A 7,924-nucleotide genomic window follows, 5' to 3' on the forward strand; every position below is an offset into this window, starting at 1 on the left:
GATCATATATATAAGACAAAATACTTAATTTAACTTAGTGGTAAATTCTATGATAAAAAATAATTAGAAAGGGCAAATGTAATCTGTCTCAGATAATACATAAACTCTGATGATTGCATCTTGGAATTAAGACTATGAAGCTACAAAATATGTATTACACTCAAATAATTTTAATTTTAGAACTTTTCATTAGTAAGGGGAGAAGTCTATTATTCAGGAGGTGTTATAGACCTCATGGTTTCAGGGATGGAATAGATAAGATTGTTTCCTGTATCTAGGGAGAGACAGACAGTAAACATTCAAAAATAAGAAAATATAAGGTGGCGGTAAATTCCAAGAAAACGCAGTAAGATGACATAAAGGAGTTTGACTAGGAGTGGTCAAGCGAGGCTGCTCTGAGGAGCTAACCTCTGAGCAAAAGTTGAATGATGAGAAGACAGTCAGGAGAGGATCTGGGAAAAGAGGCTCCAGAGAGAGGGAACTACTTGTGCAAAGCTCCTAGTGTGAGTGCATCCAGGCTCCTGGGCTGGAGGGAGGGCAGGGGTGTGGGAAGTGAGGGTCAGAGCAGCCAAGGGAAAGCCAGATAAGGCAGGGGAGCAGAACAGTGCTGTGAAAATTCCAGTGTGAGCTGTTGTTCTGCCATCAGGACACAGGCTCTCCCTGGAGCCCACTTCTTATTGGGTAGAGTTTAGCTTGTAAGCAAGATTTCCTTGGGAAGTAGTCAAGTTATACTTTTGCATAGAAGCTGCAGGGCTATATTAAGCATGAGGGAATTGAACTCAACATTTTAATGCTAATTTGAAATTGATAATTTTGAGGAGGAAAAGGAAAAACTGAAAGATTACCAGGACTGCTTTTTGTGTAGCACTGAGCTAGTTACAATAATTACAAACGTCATTTGAACTATAAACATGAGTATATAAATTGAAAGTGCAGACAGATTGAAAGAAAGCAGACTTGCCTCTAGACACTTGTTCGTAAACATTGTGATTAAAACAGTAGAAGGAGGGGGGGAAATCTACATGTACCCAGAAAAAAGAAAAAAAGTGATCCAATAATGTGAAAATAGGAGCTTAGACTTCTCTATAATACAAATCCCAGAAGACAATGGATTAAAGAGTATAATGGGGAAAATACTGTAATAAAATAGTTTTATACCTAGTTAAGTTATATTTTCATTGTTAAATAAAATTATTCTGAGGTAGGCAAGGCTCATAGAAAAATAGCATGTATGTACTCTTGAATGCTCCAACCAAGATAGGAATCAAATGTGATGTTAAAAATAAATAGGCATAGTATAAACTGTCTACCATATGAGCTTTGAAAGTGTTAAATCCAAAGAATCATTGAATATTTTATTGTATTTCACTGTATATGAATGAAACAGAAGTTTCACAAAACAATATTTACCCTTATTTTGTGCATGCAATGAAATGCACTCTAGTATTTTCTATTTTGTTCTGTTTATTTTGTTGACACTTGTCACAAAACATTAAATTGATTTTACAATGCAAAATTTGGAGAAAAAAACATATCACAGGTGTATTTTATTCCAAAATTTGGTACAAATGGCAAGCATAATTAAATGACAGTATATAATATAAAACAATAATTTGAGTTCTGAACTCTTACTATGCTCTTCAAAAAAACAGGCAGTTAGAGACCAGCCAAGGGAGAAAATAATGCATTCTTTGTCTCTCCTAAAGTGGCATGACTTGTGTTGGGGGCAGGAGAGTAACAGGGCTGTTGTATGTGTCTGTGCCCTTCCTGTTCTGTTTTAGGCTCCTATCTTTTTCTTTGCTGGTTTATCATTATCTGAACCCCCTTCCTGTTTGAGATATCCCCAGCCCCTAGTTACAGCTGATGAGGTCCTCCAGAAGACTTTTCCTTCTTCAAAGCTGAGAAGTACATTGGAGAGTGGCATGCCAGCATATGGAAATCTACTCCCATGGTTGTCCCCAGAGACCAGGGAAGTGGTGGAGGACATCGAGGCAGTGATATTTAACCACTAGAGGAAAGGCATGTGTGGTGACCATAATAAGAAGCAACCCCAAAAAGGTAATAAGAAACATCTGACCCCGTTTGGAATAGTCAGTTAATTGTGGGATCTCCAGGAGGAACTAGAAGGGCAGCCTTCTTGAAGTCACACTTGATTTGTGTGAAACCTTATAAGAAAAATCCTTATTTCTTGAAAACAGAGTTTTGAGCCACGACACTGAAGTCACAATCCTCATCTAAACCCATCACCAGAGTCAGATTCACTGAAGCGATCACTGGCCTCAACGGTAATCCTTTGTACGTACGCTGGTAATATTTCTCTCAGCCTCCCCCAAAGGGAACCAAGATGCTTGGAGAGTAACTGTGCATCGAAGAAAGAGGAATATCCAGACCTTCCTGTGTTACCAGGCAGACCTAATACTGTATCCTGGGGCCCCTGGGGTGCACTAGTCCAAGACTTAGGGGGCTAGTGATTAATAGGATATTTATCATAATCCAGTGTTGGCCTATGGAGACCACTATACCCACCTGCAATTATTTCCCCAGCTTCTAAAAACACAGTTGATATGTATACATTTAGCAGTGAAGAAAAATGCTGCATTGGTATCTGTCCCATAAGGTGATGGCTATAAGTTTTTAAAGGACCCTGGAGTTTCTCCTCTTTACCAAAATAGTCGATAAAAAAAACATGACAGAGTAGTCAATTTTTTTAAATGACAGTAATGAATTACACTACTAAAGTCATGGATGAAGCATTTCCCCTTTAGTTTGGTGTACAAAGGATAGCTGAGTCTTTAGTCTGGGTTATCATAAGCATAATTAGGTGCTGATTGCAATTGTAGCTGCTGGTCCAAATTTGAGCACTTACTGGAACAAATTAGCAGAGCTCCAGTTAATAATTTGGTAATTTTCTACTTTATTGCAATTAGAATAAATTAAAGGGATTTTTTTTTTTTTTTACCTGGCAGGGATGAAAATACTCCTTTACCGTCTTGCCTCAAAGTTACATTGATTCTCCAGGACTGGAGAATCCACTAGTAATCCTCACCAGCCCCTCAGACATCCTGTTGCTCTGTTACAGTGATGACAGCATGATGGTGAGATCTGGAGGTCAGGAAGAAACAGCACCCTGGAGGCCTTAAAAATATACATACACTCCACAGGATGGAAGATAAACTCTATAAAAAATTTAAGGCCATGACAGCTTCGAGCTTACCTTTAAACATTCAAGGAAGTCATAATCTCAGTCTTTCACAAAGTATTCCAGTAAATGGAAAAAGAAGGGTTGCTCTCAATTCATTTTATGAGACAAGCGTTACTTTGCAAGAAAACCCAACAATGGCAGTGAGAGAAAGGGCCGCTACAGATGCTAACTCATGAATGTAGCTGCAAAAGTCATCCACAGAACAAAAATGAATTCAATATATAATACATCATATGGAGTAAACATGGTTTATTTCAGGAATGCAAGGTTGGAAAAACCAACAGTGGTCTTGGATTGTTGTCCCCAGAAGCAGATGCTGAGACCTGAAACGGATTCAGGTCTAGTTGGTTTGTCTGGGGATTCATGGACCACGAGTAAAGGAGAAGGTAAGACGAGAGAAGGCAGGCTGTGTGTCAAGCCAGCTACCACTGCGGAAACTAATCAAGCGGTGTAAGACGCACCTCAGAGTTACCCTCCTGCGCGGAAGAGGTGGAGTAGTTAAATACCAGCCCTGCCAGCAATCAGTTGAGGGTGGCTGTCCGTGGGGGAGGAAGACGGTAGGGGGGTTCATTTCCAGGCCCTTCAAGCCTGCTTTGCTCACAGACAGAACAGCCGTCTGCACCTTCGGAGGCAATTTTCAAGAAAAGGACTGCAGGTGTTGGCAGTGAGAAATGAGCTCGAATACAGTGAAGTGCTGAGGCTCATTGGATGTGGACCACAGCAGCTTCTGCTGCCACATTAACGAAACAAAAGAGAAACGATGCCTTTATCTCAGTAGATGAAAGAAAGGCATCTGATGAAACTCAACATCCGTTCATGATTTAAAACTCTCAGAACACTAAGAATAGAAAGGTCCTTGCTTACCCTGGAAACGGGTATTTTCAAAACTTTTGTAGCAAACACCATGCTCTATTATGACACTGAATACTTTCCCTTTATAGTTGGAAATGGAAAGCCCACGATCCCACATGTATCTACCAGATAAGAATGATCTTAGAAGCATTTTAATGATCCATAATTGGGAAGAACACAAATAACCACTAATGGCAGATTATATAAATAAATGTCATGTCCATAAAAGGATATACTGGACAGCAAAGAAAATAAATCAACCAAGGCTATTTAAAACATTATGGGTGAATCTTAAAGCCGTAATTGATAGTTAATTGATTAAAGACATAAGGGGATACATACAGTAGTATTCCATTCATACAAAATTCAAGAATAAGTAAGATTGAATCAGTGTCTGAAGTGTGCTGGAAAAATCCCTCCAGAATGGCAAGATTTGTCACACCTTGTCCTTCCTAACACTAAGAAAGAGTCCCATGTTTCATGGATTTTGAAAACAACACATTTTACAGCTTTGTGTGCTGCTCTGATTAATTTACTGAGTGACCTGAAAGTTTTCCAAGTTTGAGTGTAAACCAAAGGAAGAGTAGAACTTTTACCTGGTCCAGGCCATGACGGAAGTAGCTTTGCCTATTGACCCTTATAACCCTATAGGTCCCACCATGTTCAAAGTGTCTCGTTAGTTTCAGGACTCTCTTTGGGGCCTACTGAAAATCTTTCTAGGAGAATCATTATGAACATCAACAGACTTTTGTAAGAAAGCCATGCCTTCTCTGACAAGTCACTCATCTCCTTTTAGGAAACCATTTACCACTGTTCCCTGGTAGAGATTAAATAAAGATGGTACACCAGGCAATTAAGCAACCTCTCAGGATTTAGCAATATCTACAAAGTCCAGGATACCACAATAGCACCATCAAGTAGAAGAAAGTATCTAAGAAGGTCCTGAAAGTACAAGTAATTGCATAAAAATGTCACGCCCTTAGTTTCCCTATTCCATCAGTCCTCTATCAACCCACATTATAGTGTCATGATGAATTAGTTCTCCATAAGGAAGAAGTTTAAATTCGACTTATGGATAATTTTGAAACCAGAAAATTCTCTTTGTTTAAGATATCTAGAGAACATACAAAATTTGATGTGAAATATCCAACTCAGATCCTTGACAATCAAAATTGTATATATGCTTGTTTTACATATGAGTATATCAGATAGTATATGATAAAGACAACATTCCTAATCAACTGAGAAGAGAGTTCTATAAGCAATCTTGGAATAATTGTTTAACTCTTTGGGGAAAAAACTCAAGCAAAATAAAGTGAGGAAAGAATAAATTAAAGGGCAGTATGAAACAAAATTTATGTCAGTAAAAATTCAAAATCAAAAGAAGAACTAAGGGAAAAAAGACTTCAACATACATGATATGCCCAAATCAATATCCTTTCCATAATTTTTAATCTTAAATCAGTAAGCAAAAGAAAAACAAATCAGTTTTTTAGAAAGCAAATAACCGAAAATTTTCAAGAGAAGAACTATAAAAAGCCAATATACATGAAAATATTCAATGTCACTAAAAATAAAAGAAAGCAATAACAAGAGCAATGCTTTGTAAACATAAATCTGAATTTGAGAAAAATGTATATTTTTTAATGTTTTATTATAAAACAAGTAAGAAATTGTATAAATTATATCTTCAGCCCAAGAAGGTAAAAATTACCATTTGAGTGAACCAGAGGATTGGAAGAAATAATAAACACAAAAATAATGAACAGTATAATAGAAAAACCTTAAAAGAGTAGATGTAAGAGAACCTTGTTTGAACAAGTAGTAAAATAGGCAAAATTCTGGGTGATAGAGTCAAAACATGTGGAAAAAAATAAAAGGTTAAGACTTACAACCAAAGATGAGACACTAAACATTACCCAAGAATACAACATATATGTCCACAATAATCCATAGTAGGTTCAGTGGCATAAAAAGCTTCCAATGACAACTGGTAACCTCAACTTCCAATTCAAGGAAGCCACGGTCTGTCACCTAATGGAGGCATGCCTCCCTCCAGAACCAAACTCGCCAAATGATCAGAGGTGGAAAGGGACGGAAAACAAAACTCCTGTGAGTGGATAATTATGTATAATCGTATGAGGAGACAATTTCACTCCCAGCCTTGGTTCCTGCACCCATGTATGCTGACTTTGGGAACATCCGTACCACGTATCAGATGCTGATTCAAACCATATATTATCTTTCTGGGTGTTGATACCAATTAGGGTATAACTGAGTCTCAGTAGACCATGTCGGTGTCTACTGCTGCTGCTTCTGGGTGATGAGGTGTGTAGTGACATTGGTGAATTCTATGGGCATGCATCCTCTAGCACACTACTGAGGAATAATTCCTTGATCAAAGGTAATGTTGGGATGATAGTGCCAAAAGAAGAAAACCCATGTGCAGAATGTTTGTATATTCCACACAGAACAAGTGGTATCCTCTCTGTGATGGAAAGAATCCAATGTAATCAACCAACTACCAAACAGGTCTTCCTGGGAGTGGTGACATATCAGGGGCTCAGCACTGGTTTCCACTATGGGCAAGTTAGTTAGTCAGGTACTTGGCCAGAACAGACTTTGTGTGGGGAACCGCAACCACTGAGTCCAAGCATATGTGTTAATATAAGATGAAATAGGGTAATATAATAAAGATTGTAATACGGCTAGAAAATAATAATCACCTCTACAGTTAATAAATGATATTTGATAAAGTTCAAAATTCTTTTTAAAAAACTTTGTAAACTTGAACAGCTAATTTTGTATTATTTCTGATAATATAAAAATAAGAAACAAAATCTGGAAAGAAGACTGTATAAATTGGCAGTAAATAATTATCTGCTGAAAAGGCATAAGAGGGTAAAGTGACATATTTTAGGGCTAGTAATTGACCATAATATGATAACAGGTAAATGTTAGTATGCTAAAACAGCATGTACTTTCCTCTATGCCAGTTAGAAAAGCCTAATGGAAAAGAAATGCATTCACATTGAGAACATACACAAATAAGAATAATGAATTAAATAAGAATAACGATATCAAGAAAGATGCCAATCCTAAATGAAGAAAACTTGAAAAAAAAAAACAAAACAAAACTGAAGGCACAAAAGAAAATTAATCACTGGAAAGCATACCATGTTCCAGAATGATTCTTTATAAAGATGACAATCTTTCCCAAAGCTATGCATTTCCAAACATATCCTAGCTAGGGTTTGGGTGGGGTTTTTTTTTCAGGTGGGGGGATTGGAATTTTGCCAAATTATTTTAAACTTAATCTTGGAGAAGAAAGGAAGGAAAATAGCCAAAGAAAATATTTCAAGAGTAATGAATGCAGAGTTAACCTCCCAGATAATGAAAGCACGATAATTAAAATAATGTGGTTTGGGTCCAAATATTGACAGGAAGATAAATGGAACACAATGAATGTTCCAGAAAGTACTCAAGTGTATATAAAAAATAATACATGATAAAGGCGATATGAACAAGCAGCTGGGAAAGTCGAATTATTCAATCAGCAGTTATGATTGAATTCATGAACATTAGACAATTAAATTGTTGATTAGACAATTAAATGGAAAAAAGGAAATAATTGGTAAAAAAATGTAAGCATAAAAGATTAGAAAAAACAATTATACAGTCAAGTAATCAATAGATAAAATATATAGAAATATAAAATTTCTGTATTATAACTTTTGAAAAGTAACAACTTGGAAAGAACAACAGGCAAAAAAGAAGCAGATGAGTAGATTATATCCTTAATATTTAAGGAGATCGTAAATATGGAAGGAAGGCAGTAACACCCCAGTTGGAAAATTGGCTAAAGACACA

This window comes from Pseudorca crassidens, chromosome 8 (genome assembly GCF_039906515.1).
Source record: "Pseudorca crassidens isolate mPseCra1 chromosome 8, mPseCra1.hap1, whole genome shotgun sequence".
Taxonomy (NCBI): domain Eukaryota; kingdom Metazoa; phylum Chordata; class Mammalia; order Artiodactyla; family Delphinidae; genus Pseudorca; species Pseudorca crassidens.